General features: G+C 41.6%; 1 non-coding gene across 1 annotated transcript; it reads right to left on the bottom strand.

The window, feature by feature from the left end:
* Nucleotides 1–1,300: 1,300 nt before the first annotated feature.
* LOC127745264 (small nucleolar RNA R71) lies at nucleotides 1,301–1,408 on the bottom strand. Its single transcript, XR_008006461.1, has one exon. It is a non-coding gene; the product is annotated as a small nucleolar RNA R71 (small nucleolar RNA).
* Between the last annotated feature and the right edge of the window lie 13,710 nt (nucleotides 1,409–15,118).

The following is a 15,118-nucleotide window of genomic DNA, read 5'->3' as shown; positions in this document are numbered from 1 at the left end:
TCTCAAAATTTCAAAAATTTGAGTTGACTTAGTAAAAAATTTTTAAAACTTAGCTATTTTCAATTTTAAAAATCTTATCTTTTCAAAAACTTTTTCAAAAATCAAATCTTTTTCATTTTTTTACTATTTTTCAAAAATTTAAAAATATTTTTCAAAATCTTCTTCTTAATTTTATTTCAAATTTTCGAAACTTAACTAACAAGTAATGTGATTGATTCAAAAATGTGAAGTTTGTTACTTTCTTGTTAAGAAAGGTTCAATCTTTAAATTCTAGAATCATATCTTTTAGTTTCTTGTTAGTCAAGTAATCAAATTTTAATTTTAAAAATCAAATCTTTTTCAAAATATCTTTTCCATCATATCTTTTTATCTTTTTCAAAAATGTGATTTCAAAATATCTTTTCTAACTTGTTATCTTTTCAAAATTGATTTTCAAATTTTTTTCAACTAACTAATTGACTTTTTGTTTGTTTCTTATCTCTTTCAAAACCACCTAACTACTTTTCCCCCTTTAATTTTCGAAAATCACTAACTCATTTTCAAAATTTATTTTCGAATTTCTTCCTCTCTCATCTTATTCTATTTATTTATTTATTTACTAACACTTCTCTTCTGCTCAAGAATTCGAGCCCTATCACACCCTTGTGTTTGGATTCTTACCTTTTCCTTCTTCTATCCTTCTCTTCTTCTACTAACATAAAGGAATCTCTCTACTGTGGTAAAGAGGATCCTTATTATTATTTTCTGTTTCCTGCTTTCTCATATGAGCAGGAACAAGGAAAAAGGCATTCTTGTTGAAGCTGATCCGAAACCTAAAAGGATTCTGAAGAGGAAACTAAGAGAAGCTAAAATACAACAATCCAGAGATAACTTTACTGAAATTTTTGAACAAGAAAAGGATATGGCATCCGAACCTAACAACAATAATGCAAGGAGAATGTTTGGTGATTATACTACACCTACTTCCAAATTTGATGGAATAAGCATCTCAATCCCTACCATTGGAGCAAACAATTTTGAGCTGAAACCTCAACTAGTTGCTCTAATGCAACAGAACTGCAAATTCCATAGACTTCCATCAGAAGATCCCTACCAGTTTTTAACTGAGTTCTTGCAGATCTGTAAGACTGTTAAGACTAATGGAGTAGATCTTGATGTCTACAGGCTCATGCTTTTCCCTTTTGCTGTAAGAGACAGAGCTAGAACATGGTTGGACTCACAGCCTAAAGATAGCCTGGACTCATGGGATAAGCTGGTCGCGGCCTTTTTGGCCAAATTCTTTCCTCCTCAAAAGCTAAGCAAGCTTAGAGTGGATGTTCAGACCTTCAAACAAAAAGATGGTGAATCCCTCTATGAAGCTTGGGAAAGATACAAGCAGATGACAAAAAGGTGTCCTTCTGACATGCTTTCAGAGTGGACCATTTTGGATATATTCTATTATGGTCTATCTGATATCTCTAAGATGTCACTGGACCATTCTACAGGTGGATCCATTCACCTAAAGAAAACGCCTGCAGAAGCTCAAGAACTTATTGAAATGGTTGCAAATAACCAGTTCATGTACACTTCTGAGAGGAATTCCGTGAATAATGGGACGCCTCAGAGGAAAGGAGTTCTTGAAATTGATGCTCTAAATGCCATATTGGCTCAGAACAAAATGTTGACTCAGCAAGTCAACGTGATCTCTCAAAGTCTGAATGGATGGCATAATGCATCCAACAGTACTAAAGAGGCATCTTCTGAAGAAGAAGCTTATGATCCTGAAAATCCTGCAATGGCAGAGATAAATTACATGGGTGAACCTTATGGAAACACCTATAATTCATCTTGGAGAAATCATCCAAATTTCTCATGGAATGATCAACAAAAGCCTCAACAAGGCTTCAATAATGGTGGAAGAAACAGGCTTAGCAATAGCAAGCCTTTCCCATTATCTTCTCAACAATAGACAGAGAATTCTGAGCAGAGCACCTCTAACTTAGCAAACATAGTCTCTGATCTGTCTAACGCCAATTTAAGTTTCATGAGAGAAACAAGGTCCTCCATCAGAAATTTGGAGGCACAAGTGGGCTAGCTGAGTAAGAAAGTCACTGAAACTCCTCCTAGTACTCTCCCAAGCAATACTAAAGAGAATCCAAAAAGAGAGTGCAAGGCCATTGACATAATCAACATGGACAAACCTAGGGAGGAAAGAGAGGACGTGAATCCTAATGAGGAAGACCTCATGGGACGTCTCTCAAGCAAGAAGGAGTTCCCTATTGAGGACCCAAAGGAATCTGAAGGTCATATAGAGACCATAGAGATCCCATTAAATCTCCTTCTGCCATTCATGAGATCTGAAGACTATTCTTCCTCTGAAGAGGATGAAGATGTAACTGGAGAGCAAGTTGCTCAATATCTAGGAGCCATCATGAAGCTGAATGCCAAGTTGTTTGGTAATGAGACTTAGGAAGGTGAACCTCCCTTGCTCATTAGTGACCTGGATACATGGGTTCAGTAAACTTTACCTCAAAAGAGACAAGATCCTGGCAAATTCTTAATACCATGTACCATAGGCACCATGACCTTTGAAAAGGCTCTGTGTGACCTAGGGTCAGGCATAAATCTTATGCCACTCTTTGTAATAGAGAAGATGGGGATCATTGAGGTACAGCCTGCCACATTCTCATTACAGATGGCAGACAAGTCAGTAAGACAAGCTTATGGATTGGTAGAGGACGTGTTAGTGAAGGTTGAAGGCCTTTACATCCCTGCTGATTTCATAATCTTATACACTGGGAAGGAGGAGGATGAATGCATCATCCTTGGAAGACCTTTCCTAGCCACAGCAGGAGCTGTGATAGATGTTAACAGAGGAGAATTAGTCCTTCAATTGAATGGAGACTACCTTGTGTTTAAGACCCAAGGGTGTTCTTCTGTATACATGGAGAGGAAGCATGAAAAGCTTCTCTCAGTACAGAGTCAAACAAAGCCCCCACAATCAAACTCTAAGTTTAGTGTTGGGAGGCCACAGCCAAACTTTAAGTTTGGTGTTAAAACCCCACATCTAAACTCTAAGTTTAGTGTTGGGAGTCTACAACCTTGACCTGATCACCTGTGAGACTCCATGAGAGCCCACTGTCAAGCTATTGACATTAAAGAAGTGCTTATTGGGAGGCAACCCAATTTTTATTTATCTAATTTTATTTTTATTTTAATGTTCTTTTGTGTTTTATTAGGATCATGATCATGTGGAGTCACAAAATAAATACTAAAATTAAAAACAAAATCAAAAACAGCAGAAGAAAAAGCACACCCTGGAGGAAGGGCTTACTGGCGTTTAAACGCCAGTAAGGAGCATCTGGCTGGCGTTCAACGCCAGAACAGAGCATGGATCTGGCGTTGAACGCCAGAAACAAGCAGCATCTTGGTGTTTAAATGCCAGGAATACACCCTTAGGAGAGCTGGCGTTGAACGCTAGAACAAGCATGGAACTAGCGTTCAACGCCAAAAATATGCTGCAAATGGGCGTTGAACGCCCAAAACAAGCATCAATCTGGCGTTTAAATGCCAGAATTGCATGTAGAGGCATTTTACACGCCTAATTGGTGCAGGGATGATAAACCCTTGACACCTCAGGATCTGTGGACCTCACAGGATCACCTCAGGATCTGTGGACCCCACAGGATCACCTCAGGATCTGTGGACCCTACAGGATCCCGACCTACCTCAACTCACCTTCTCTCCTCTTCACACAATCCAATAACACTCTTCCCCAAAAACCCTTCACCAATCACCTCAATCTCTCTTCCCCCATCACCTCTTCACCACTCACATCCATCTACTCTTCCCCAGAAACCCCACCTACCTTCAAATTCAAAATCCCTTTCCCACCCAAACCCACCCAATATGGCCGAACCTTAACCCCTCTCCCTCCACTATATAAACCCCTACATTCTTCTTCATTTTCACACAACACAACCCTCTCTTCTCCCCCTTGGCCGAATACACCTCTCTCCATCTCCTCCTTTTTCTTCTTCTTTTTCTTCTTCTTCTCTTCTTTCTTATCTTGCTCGAGGGCAAGCAATATTCTAAGTTTGGTGTGGTAAAAATATAGCTTTTTGTTTTTCCATAACCATTGTGGCACCTAAGGCCGGAGAATCCTCTAGAAAAGGGAAAGAGAAGACAAAAGCTTCCACCTCCGAGTCATGGGAGATGGAGAGATTCATCTCAAAAGCCCATCAAGATCACTTCTATGAAGTTGTGGCCAAGAAGAAGGTGATCCCTGAGGTCCCTTTCAAGCTCAAGAAAAATGAGTATCCGGAGATCCGACATGAGATCCTAAGAAGAGGTTGGGAAGTTCTGACCAACCCCATTCAGCAAGTCAGAATCCTAATGGTTCAAGAGTTCTATGCCAGCGCATGGATTACTAGGACCCATGATCAAAGTATGAACCCGAATCCAAAGAATTATCTTACAATGGTTCGGGGGAAATACTTAGATTTTAGTCCGGAAAATGTGAGGTTGGCATTCAACTTGCCCATGATGCAAGGAGATGCATGCCCCTACACTAGAAGGGTAAACTTTGATCAAAGGTTGGACCAAATCCTTATGGACATATGTGTGGAAGGAGCTCAATGGAAAAGAGACTCCAAAGGCAAGCCGGTTCAATTGAGAAGACTGGACCTCAAGCCTATGGCTAGAGGATGGTTGGAGTTCATCCAACGCTCCATCATCCCCACTAGCAACCGATCCAAAGTTACTGTGGATCGGGCCATCATGATCCATAGCATCATGATTGGAGAGTAAGTAGAAGTTCATGAAGTCATCTCCCTTGAATTCTACAAAATAGCCGAAAAGCCCTCTACCTTGGTCAGATTAGCTTTTCCTCATCTTATTTGCCATCTATGCTACTCAGCTGGAGTTATCATAGAAGGAGATATCCTCATTGAGGAGGACAAGCCCATCACTAAGAAAAGGATGGAGCAAACAAGAGAGCCCACTCATAGATCCCAAGAGACGCATGAGGAAGCTCATCACCAAGGAATCCCGGAGATGCCTCAAGGGATGCACTTTCCTCCCAACAACTTCCATTATTCTCCATGAAATTAGAGAAGATCAAAGAGCAATGAGGGAGGAGCAACAAAGGCAAGGAAGAGACATAGAAGAGCTCAAGGACATCATTGGTTCTTCAAGAAGAAAGCGCCACCATAACTGAGGTGGACTCATTCCTTCTTCTTATTTCTCTGTTTTTTGGTTTTTATGCTATATATTGTCTATGTTTGTGTCTTTATTACATGATCATTAGTGTCTAGTAACTATGTCTTAAGGCTATGAATAATTCCATGAATCCTTCACCTTTCTTAAATGAAAAATGTTTTAATACAAAAGAACAAGAAGTACATGAGTTTCGAATTTATCCTTGAATTTAGTTTAATTATATTGATGTGGTGACAATACTTTTTGTTTTCTGAATGAATGCTTGAATAGAGCATATTTTTTATCTTGTTGTTTATGAATGTTAAAATTGTTGGCTCTTGAAAGAATGATGAACAAAGAGAAATGTTATTGATAATCTGAAAAATCATAAAATTGATTCTTGAAGCAAGAAAAAGCAGTGAAGAACAAAGCTTGCAAAAAAAAAAGTGGCAAAAAAAATATTAGAAAGAAAAAGAAAAGCAAGCAGAAAAAGTCAATAGCCCTTAAAACCAAAAGGCAAGGGTAAAAAGGATCCAAGGCTTTGAGCATCAATGGATAGGAGGGCCCAAGAAAATAAAATCTAGGCCTAAGCGGCTAAATCAAGATGTCCCTAACCATGTGCGTGTGGCATGCAGGTCCAAGTGAAAAGCTTGGGTCTGAGTGGTTAAAGTCGTGATCCAAAGCAAAAAGAGTATGCTTAAGAACTCTGGACACCTCTAACTGGAGACTTTAGCAAAGCTGAGTCACAATCTGAAAATGGTTCACCCAGTCATATGTCTGTGGCATTTATGTATCTGGTGGTAATACTGGAAAACAAAGTGCTTAGGGCCACGGCCAAGACTCATAAAAGTAGCTGTATTCAAGAATCAACATACTTAACTAGGAAAATCAATAACACTATCTGAAATTCTAAGTTCCTATAGATGCCAATCATTCTGAACTTCAATGGATAAAGTGAGATGCCAAAACTGTTCAGAAGCAAAAAGCTACAAGTCCCGCTCATCTAATTAGAACTAATATTCATTGATACTTTTGGGATTTATAGTATATTCTCCTCTTTTTATCCTATTTGATTTTCAGTTGCTTGGGGATAAGCAACAATTTAAGTTTGGTGTTGTGATGAGCGGATAATTTATACACTTTTTGGCATTGTTTTTAGGTAGTTTTTAGTAGGATTTAGTTACTTTTAGGGATGTTTTCATTGGCTTTTATGCTAAATTCACATTTCTAGACTTTACTATGAGTTTGTGTGTTTTTCTATGATTTCAGGTATTTTCTGGCTGAAATTGAGGGACCTGAGCAAAACTCTGATAAAAGGCTGACAAAGGACTGCTGATGCTGTTGGATTCTGACCTCCCTACACTCGAAATAAATTTTCTGGAGCTACAGAACTCCAAATGGCCCGCTCTCAACGACGTTGGAAAGTAGACATCCAGAGATTTCCAACAATATATAATAGTCTATACTTTATTCGAGATTAGATGACGCAAACTGGCGCTCAACGCCAGTTCCATGCTGCATTCTGGAGTCAAACGCCAAAAACACGTCACAAACCAGAGTTAAATGCCAAAAACACGTTACAACTTGGCATTTAACTCCAAAAGAAGTCTCTGCACGTGTAAAGCTCAAGCTCAGCCCAAGCACACATCAAGTGGGCCCCAGAAGTGGATTTCTGCATCAATTACTTATTTCTGTAAACCCTACAAGCTAGTCTAGTATAAATAGGACATTTTACTATTGTATTAGACATTTGGATTTTACATCTTTGATCACATTTGGGGGCTGGCCATTCGGCCATGCCTGGACCATCACTTATGTATTTTCAACGGTGGAGTTTCTACACACCATAGATTAAGGGTGTCGAGCTCTGCTGTACCTCGAGTTTTAATGCAATTACTATTATTTTCTATTCAACTCAGTTTCATCTTGTTCTAAGATATTCGTTGCACTTTAACATGATGAATATGATAATCCGTGACACTCATCATCATTCTCACCTATGAACACGTGACTGACAACCACTTCCATTCTACTTTAGACCGAGTGCATATCTCTTGGATTCCTTAATCAGAATCTTCGTGGTATAAGCTAGAATTGTTAGCAGCATTCATGAGAATCCGGAAAGTCTAAACCTTGTCTGTGGTATTCCGAGTAGGATTCAGGGATTGAATGACTGTGACGAGCTTCAAACTCGCGATTGTTGGGCGTGATGACAAACGCAAAAGAATCAATGGATTCTATTTCGACATGATCGAGAACCGACAGATGATTAGTCGTGCTGTGACAGAGCATTTGGACCATTTTCACTGAGCGGATGGGATGTAGCCATTGACAACAATGATGCCCTACATACAGCTTGCCATGGAAAGAAGTAAGAAGGATTGAAGGAAGGCAGTAGGAAAGCAGAGATCCAACAAGGACAAAGCATCTCCATACACTTATCTAAAATTCTCACCAATGATTTACATAAGTATTTCTATCTTTATTTTCTGTTTATTTATTATTATTATTTGAAAATTCCATAACCAATTATTATCCACCTAACTGAGATTTACAAGATGACCATAGCTTGCTTCATACCAACAATCTCCGTGGGATCGACCCTTACTCACGTAAGGTATTACTTGGATGACCCAGTGTACTTGCTGGTTAGTTGTGCGAAGTTGTGAAGAAAGTGCTGAGTTAGTAGATGCGCATACCAAATTGAATGCCATTATTAGAGATCACAATTTCGTGCACCAATAGCTTTCTGTTTTCATATCATATCTGTTTGCGTTCGTCTTGGTACCTTCGAAGTCTTTGAGAGTGTTGGGATTTTGTCAGACATGATCGGCTTGATTCCTTTGCCTGACGCCGCTTTCAACAATTTGAACTTTGTTCAGGTCTTCGTTAGGAATTATAATACTGAGATTGCCGATTTCCTTAACTTGGTTTTGGTCCGAGCTGTTTGTTTGTAACCCTTCTTTTTGGACTTTACTTAAGTCTCTTTCAGGGGTAGCTTTATCATGTCGGATCCTGTCGAGTTACTTGGTAATCCTCTTTCTTGGACCTTGTTCAGGTCTCTTTCAGGGATTACCTTTATATTTTTGGGCTAACTTCGTCATGTCGGTCCCTGTCGAGTTACTTAGTAATCCTCTTTCTTGGACCTTTTTCAGGTCTCTTCTAGGGATTACCTTTTGTAGCTTTATGTTTTGGGCCGACTTCGTCATGTCGGGCCCTGTCGAGTTACTTGGTAATCCTCTTTCTTAGACCTTGTTCAAGTCTCTTTTAGGGATTACCTTTTGTAGCTTTATGTTTTGGGCCGTCTTCGTTATGTCGGGCCCTGTCGAATTACTTGGTAATCCTCTTTCTTGGACCTTGTTCAAGTCTCTTTCAGGGATTACCTTTTGTAACTTTATGTTTTTGGGCCGACTTTGTCATGTCGGGCCCTATCGAGTTACTTGGTAATCCTCTTTCTTGGACCTTGTTCAAGTCTCTTTCAGGGATTACCTTTTGTAACTTTATGTTTTTGGGCCGACTTTGTCATGTCGGGCCCTGTCGAGTTACTTGGTAATCCTCATTCTTAGACCTTGTTCAAGTCTCTTTCAGGGATTACCTTTGTAACTTTTTCGTAAGAGTTTGACTTCGTCATGTCGGGCTCTTTTAAGTTATAGTAATCCTCTTTTATAGGGTTGGCCAGACCTCTTTCCAGGGCTTTACTTATAACTTGGGTTATTGTGGCTGGTCTGACTTCTTTGCGCCGGCCAGTCTTCAAGTTATTTTATAGCAATCCATTTTATTAGGACCTCGTCAGGTCCTTTCTATGGATCACTTTCTATAACTTCTTCCATTATTCTGTTTTCATCTTTGCCAATTTTGTAGAGTTTGGGTTTTAACCCTCGTTTGGTCGACCTTTTAATGAATTTGGTTTTCATCTTTGGTCTTTATCATGATCGCGCAGCGAATTTGGTTTTCAATTTCTGTCGATCTGTAGCTTTATAATTGGGCGATGAATGTTTCGGAATAATGCGACTTGAGCGTTTGTAGAAAATCTGAACAAATTTTATTAAAAGAGAATGCAAATATACATGGGGGGTTAATTTCCTAAGTCGGGTGATTTGTAGGTCTTGGCTTGGTGCCTCGTTAAAAAACCTTTTTCAGGAAAAAGAGTGCGCCTTGTCCAAGATCATTTATCATCCCTAGCTATAGTACCTTCTCAGGTTGCAGGCGTGCCATGACCTAGGAAGCTCTCGCCCGTCGAGTTCAGAAAGCTCGTAGTAGCCCATTCCCAGCACTTCTATGACTCGGTAGGGTCCTTTCCAGTTTGCTGCCAGCTTTCATTCTCCAAGTCGAGTTGTTTCGATGTCGTTTCGGATTAGGATGAGGTCGTCTTCAGCAAAGGCCCGCTGTATTACCTTTTGGTTGTATCTGGAGGCCATCCGTCATTTCAATGCCTCTTCTCTTATCCGAGCTCTTTCTCAGATTTCTGGAAGTAAGTCGAGCTCTTTCCTTTGAAGTTAGGAGTTGGCTTTTTTGCTATAGTGGATCACTCTGGGTGATCCTTCTTCGACCTCCACTGGGATCATTGCCTCCATTCCGTAAGCTAATCGAAAAGGTGACTCCTTTGTAGTGGAATGTGGAGTCGTCCGATATGCCCATAGGACTTGTGGGAGCTCTTCAGCCCAGGCTCCCTTTGCGTCTTGTAATCTCCATTTTAACCTTGCTAATATGACTTTGTTAGCAGCTTCAGCTTGTCCATTGGCTTGGGAGTGCTCGACAGAGGTGAATTGTTGTTTTATATTCAAGTCGGCCGCTAGTTTTCTGAAGCCTGCATCTGTGAACTGGGTACCATTGTCCGTAGTGATGGAGTATGGAACTCCAAACCTTATGACAATATTTCTATATAGAAATTTTCGACTTCTTTGAGCCGTGACGTTAGCTAGGGGTTCTGCCTCAATCCATTTTGTGAAGTAGTCTATTCCTACTATAAGGAATTTGAATTGTCCTGATCCTTGAGGAAAAGGTCCGAGAAGATCAAGTCCCCATTTTGCGAATGGCCAAGGTGAAATCACACTGATGAGTTCCTCTGGCGGGGCAGTGTGAAAGTTGGCATGTTTCTGACATGGTGAACATGTTCTTACAAATTCTATAGCTTCTTTTTGTAGAGTTCGCCAATAAAATCCTGCCCGTAGTACTTTTTTTGTGAGTGCCTGCGCTCCGAGGTGATTGCCACAGATGCCACTGTGTACTTCTTCTAGGACTTCCTTTGTGTTGGAAGTCGGCACGTATTTTAGCAGTGGTATTGACATCCCTCTTTTGTAAAGAGTATTATTTATGATAGTATAATATTGTGCCTCCCGTTTCAACCTTTTTGCCTCTTTTTCCTTTGTGGGGAGTGCTTCTGTTTTGAGGTAGCTAGTTATGGGAGTCATCTATCCCTGATCGCGACCTGTTATGGCTAGGACTTTTTCTTCTTTCGAGATTGATGGATTCTATAGAATTTCTTGGATGAGGCTTCTATTGTTGCCCTCTGGTTTGGTGCTGGCTAGTTTTGAGAGTGCGTCAACTCGGGCATTCTGTTCTCGGGGTATGTGACGAATCTCATATCCTCCAAATTATCCGAGTTGTTCTCTGGTTTTGTCCAAGTACTTTTTCATGATGGGGTCTTTGGCCTGGTAGCTTCCTCTGATTTGTGAAGTAACTACCTGTGAGTCACTGAAGATGATAAGCTTTTGAGCTCCCATCTCCCTGGCGAGTTTCAAACTAACTAGTAGTGCCTCGTATTCCACTTGATTGTTTGAGGCAGGGAACCCAAATTTGAGGGAGAGTTCGATTTGGGTTCCCTGGTTGCTTTCAATTATCATGCCTGCGCCGCTTCCAGTTTTATTCGAGGAACCGTCCATGTAGAGATTTCATTCTGTGGGGATTTCCAGTGTGTCTGTAAATTCTGCAATGAAGTCGGCCATGTGTTGTAATTTGATGGCCGTTTGAGCTTCGTATTGAAGATTGAATTCAGACAACTCGACTGCCCATTGCAAAATTCTTCCCGCCAGGTCTTTTTTCTGTAAAATCCCTTTTATGGGCTGGTTGGTCCGAACTCTAATGGTGTGAGCCTGGAAGTATGCGCGAAGTCGTCGTGATGTTAGTATGAGAGCGTAAGTGAACTTTTCTATTTTATGTTAGTTCAGGTCGGATCCTTGTAATGCTTTGTTGATAAAGTATATGGGCTATTGCCCGCTGTTGTCTTCTCAAACCAGTGTTGAAGCTACTGCCCGATTTCCTACTGCAAGGTACAATATGAGTGGTTCTCCTTCTCGTGGCCGAGTTAGTATAGGTGGCTGTCCCATGAATCTTTTGAAGTATTGAAAGGCTTGCTCGCATTCCACTGTCCGTTCAAACTCCTTTCCCTTCCTTAGGGTAGCGTAGAAGGGGATAGATCTTATTGCTGATCTGGCCAGGAATCTGGACAAGGCTGCCAACCTCCCGTTGAGTTGTTGTACCTCTTTGACACAAGTCGGACTTTTCATGTTGAGTATGGCTCGGCATTTATCCGGCTTTGCCTCGATTCCTCTTAGTGTGATCATAAAACCCAAGAATTTACCAGCTTCTACTGCGAAGGTACATTTTGCGGGATTAAGTCGCATGCCATGTCGTCTTATAGTGTTGAATACTTGGCTCAGGTCGGATAATAACATCTCTTCGTTTTGTGTCTTTACTAGCATGTCGTCCACGTAAACTTCCATGATTTTTTCGATGTGATCCGAAAAAACCTTGTTCATTAATCTTTGGTAAGTGGCTCCCGCATTTTTAAGATCGAAGGGCATGACAATGTAGCAGTAATTTGCCTTTGGGGTTGAGAATGAGGTTTTTTCTTGGTCGGGTGGGTACATTGGGATTTGGTTATATCCCGAGTATGCGTCCATAAAGGAGAGGTATTTGTATCCGGAGGAGGCATCTACCAGTGCGTCGATGCTTGAGAGTGGATAAGGATCTTTTGGGCATGCTTTGTTGAGATCGGTATAGCCAGTGCACATTCGCCACTTCCCGTTTGACTTTTTTACCAATACGACGTTAGCAAGCCATAGCGGGTATTTGACTTCTCTTATGAAACCTGCCTCCAGTAGAGCTCGTACTTGTTCTTCCACAGTTTGAGAGCGTTCTGGTCCTAGCTTTCTACGCCTCTGTTGTACCGGCCGAGATCCTGGGTAGACTGCTAGTTTGTGGCACATTAGCTTGGGATCTATGACTGGCATGTCTGCGGCCTTCCACGCAAAGAGGTCGATGTTGTCTTGTAGAAACTGTATGAGTGATTCTTTTATGTCTCCTTTCAGGAGTGTGTCGATATTGGTTGTTTGATCTGGGGTATCCCCGATCTAGATTTTCTCTATTTTACCTTCAGGTTGTGGGCAGAGCTCTTCTCGCCTCTGAACTCTACCGAGCTCTATTGTGCGGAATTCTTCTCCTCTGCCTCTGAGGCTTAGACTTTCGTTGTAACAGCGGCACACCATTTTCTGATATGCTTTTATTGTAGCTATCCCTCCTGCAATTGGGAACTTCATACATAGATGTGGAGTCGAGACTATTGCACCGAGCTGATTTAACGTTGTCCGACCTATTACGGCATTGTAGGCTGAACTTACGTCGACTACGATGTAATCTATTTTGAGTGTTCTTGACTGACTTCCTTTTCCGAAAGTTGTGTGGAGCGAGATGTATCCCATCAGTTGAACCAGGGTATCTCCTAGTCCGAACAGGCTGTCCGGATATGCTCTGAGTTCTTTTTCCTCCAAGTCGAGTTTGTCGAAGGCAGTTTTGAATAAGATATCGGCGGAGCTCCCTTGGTCTATCAACGTGCGGTGAAGATTTGCATTTGCCAGTATAATAGTGATGACAATGGGATCGTCATGTCCTGATGCGATGCCGGATGCATCTTCCTTGGTGAAAGTAATCGCCAGGATGTCGGGTGCTTCCTCTTTTCCTGCGACGTGATATACGTCTTTGAGATGTCTTTTGCGAGATGATTTGGAGATTCCTCTCCCGGCAAATCCACCGTGTATCATGTGGACATGTCTTTCTGGTGTACGAGATGATCGCGCGGTTTGTCCAACATCTTCTGCTCTTCTTCTTTTTCTTTGCTCATCGTCATGGGTGGCTAGATATCGATCTAGCTTTCCTTCTCTTACTAGCTTTTCTATGACATCTTTTAGGTCGAAACACTCATTGGTGGAGTGCTCGTGGATCCGATGGTATTCACAATATTTGGCCTGGTTTTCTCCTCCTTTTTTGCCTTTGAGTGGCCGAGTTGGTGGTATTTTTTCCGTGTTGCAAACCTCTCTGTATACATCCACAAGAGATACCCGAAGGCCTTCGAGGTCTCTCCTAATCGGAAGTTTTCCTCCATGTTGATGTACTTTTTCGCTCGTTTTTGCACCTCGTTCAGAGATCTGGGATATTTCTTTGATATAGATTGACTAAAGGGCCCTTCTCGCAAGCCATTAATGAGGCCCATAATAGCGGCTTCCGTTGGTAGGTTCTGTATGTCCATGCATGTCTTGTTGAATCTTTCCATGTAGTTGCGAAGGGTTTCCCGTTCTCCTTGTCTAATTCCTAATAGGCTCGGAGCATGTTTAGCCTTGTCTTTTTGGATGGAGAATCTGGCCAGGAATTTCTTGGCCATGTCATCGAAACTTGAGATGGATCTAGGAGGGAGGTTGTCGAACCATCTAATTGCCGTCTTTGTCAAAGTAGTCAGAAAGGCTTTGCAACGAACTACATCTGAGGCATCGGTGAGGTACATTCTGCTTCTGAAATTGATGAGATGATGGCCGGGATCTGTAGTGCCGTCGTATAAGGTCATGTCTAGGAGTTTAAAGTCTTTTGGGATTTTCCTCTTCATGATCTCCTTGGTAAATGGGTCTTGCTCCTATCAGGAGTTATCTTCGGGAGGGGATCGAGTGGCTTTAGTCTTGACATCGGCTTCAAGTTTTAGGAGTTTGTTCTCCCATTCCCGGCGTCGCCTTATTTCCCTTTGTAGGTCTTTCTCGGCCTCTCGTTGACGTAGGGCTTCTTCTTCAAGTTGTTTTAACCGGTCTTGAAGTGCATCCATGGCTCTCTCGTTTGGGGAGTTCTTCTTGTTGTTAATTTGGAAATTATCTTTTGGTGTGGTGTTCGCGTTTTTGTGCGGCGTTCTTTCCTCTAGATCTGAAGTGTGGTCGTTGTCATGGTCGTCCACCATGGTAATCAGGTTCTCCGGCAACGGCGCCAATGTTCCGAGGGTTACCTGAAACTATAGGTCGATCTCGGATGAGATCTTCTGTATTGGTCAGAGCTGTTGTGTCCGACCTGTTGGACTTGATGTGGAGTCGATCCTTCATCACCGGGGGGTGGTGGTACCTGCAAGGGACTCCGATGCTTAAGTTAGCAAGGGTATTAAGTAGGTATTGAGTAGAATCAGAGTATGAATTATACCTGGGTGCTTCTGTATATTTATAATGGTGTAGGGTGACCTTTGTAGATAAGATAAGTTAGTTATCTTATCTTATCTTTATCTTCAAGTGCGGTCATCTTATCTTCAGGGGAACCGCCCTTCCCTTGGTAGGCTTGAGTTGCCTTAGGATTTAGGTCGTATTCCTCTATTTGGGCCCTTTACTGGGCTTTCTTGGTAGCTTGGCCGAGCTCCTTGAGAAGAGGTCGGGTCGTCCTGACCTGAAGAGGTCGGTTGCTTCGTCTGTAGAACATCCCGAGTCGGATTGCTCGACCCAAGGTATGAACAGTTATCCTTCGCTTTACGGCTAGAGATAAGGCTTGGGGTGACGGGGTGTTACAGCTGCTTTTCCGTTGGCGATAGACACCCTTCAAACTTGATCTATTTCCGCTGTCGCTGATTTGCTCATTGACGTCGCTTTTACTAGGGGTGTACAATAAAAAACCAAAATATAATTAACCGATTAAATAACAATTA

The sequence above is a fragment of the Arachis duranensis genome, chromosome 2 (genome assembly GCF_000817695.3).
Source record: "Arachis duranensis cultivar V14167 chromosome 2, aradu.V14167.gnm2.J7QH, whole genome shotgun sequence".
Lineage (NCBI taxonomy): Eukaryota > Viridiplantae > Streptophyta > Magnoliopsida > Fabales > Fabaceae > Arachis > Arachis duranensis.
This window is presented reverse-complemented; position numbering and strand designations above follow the sequence as displayed.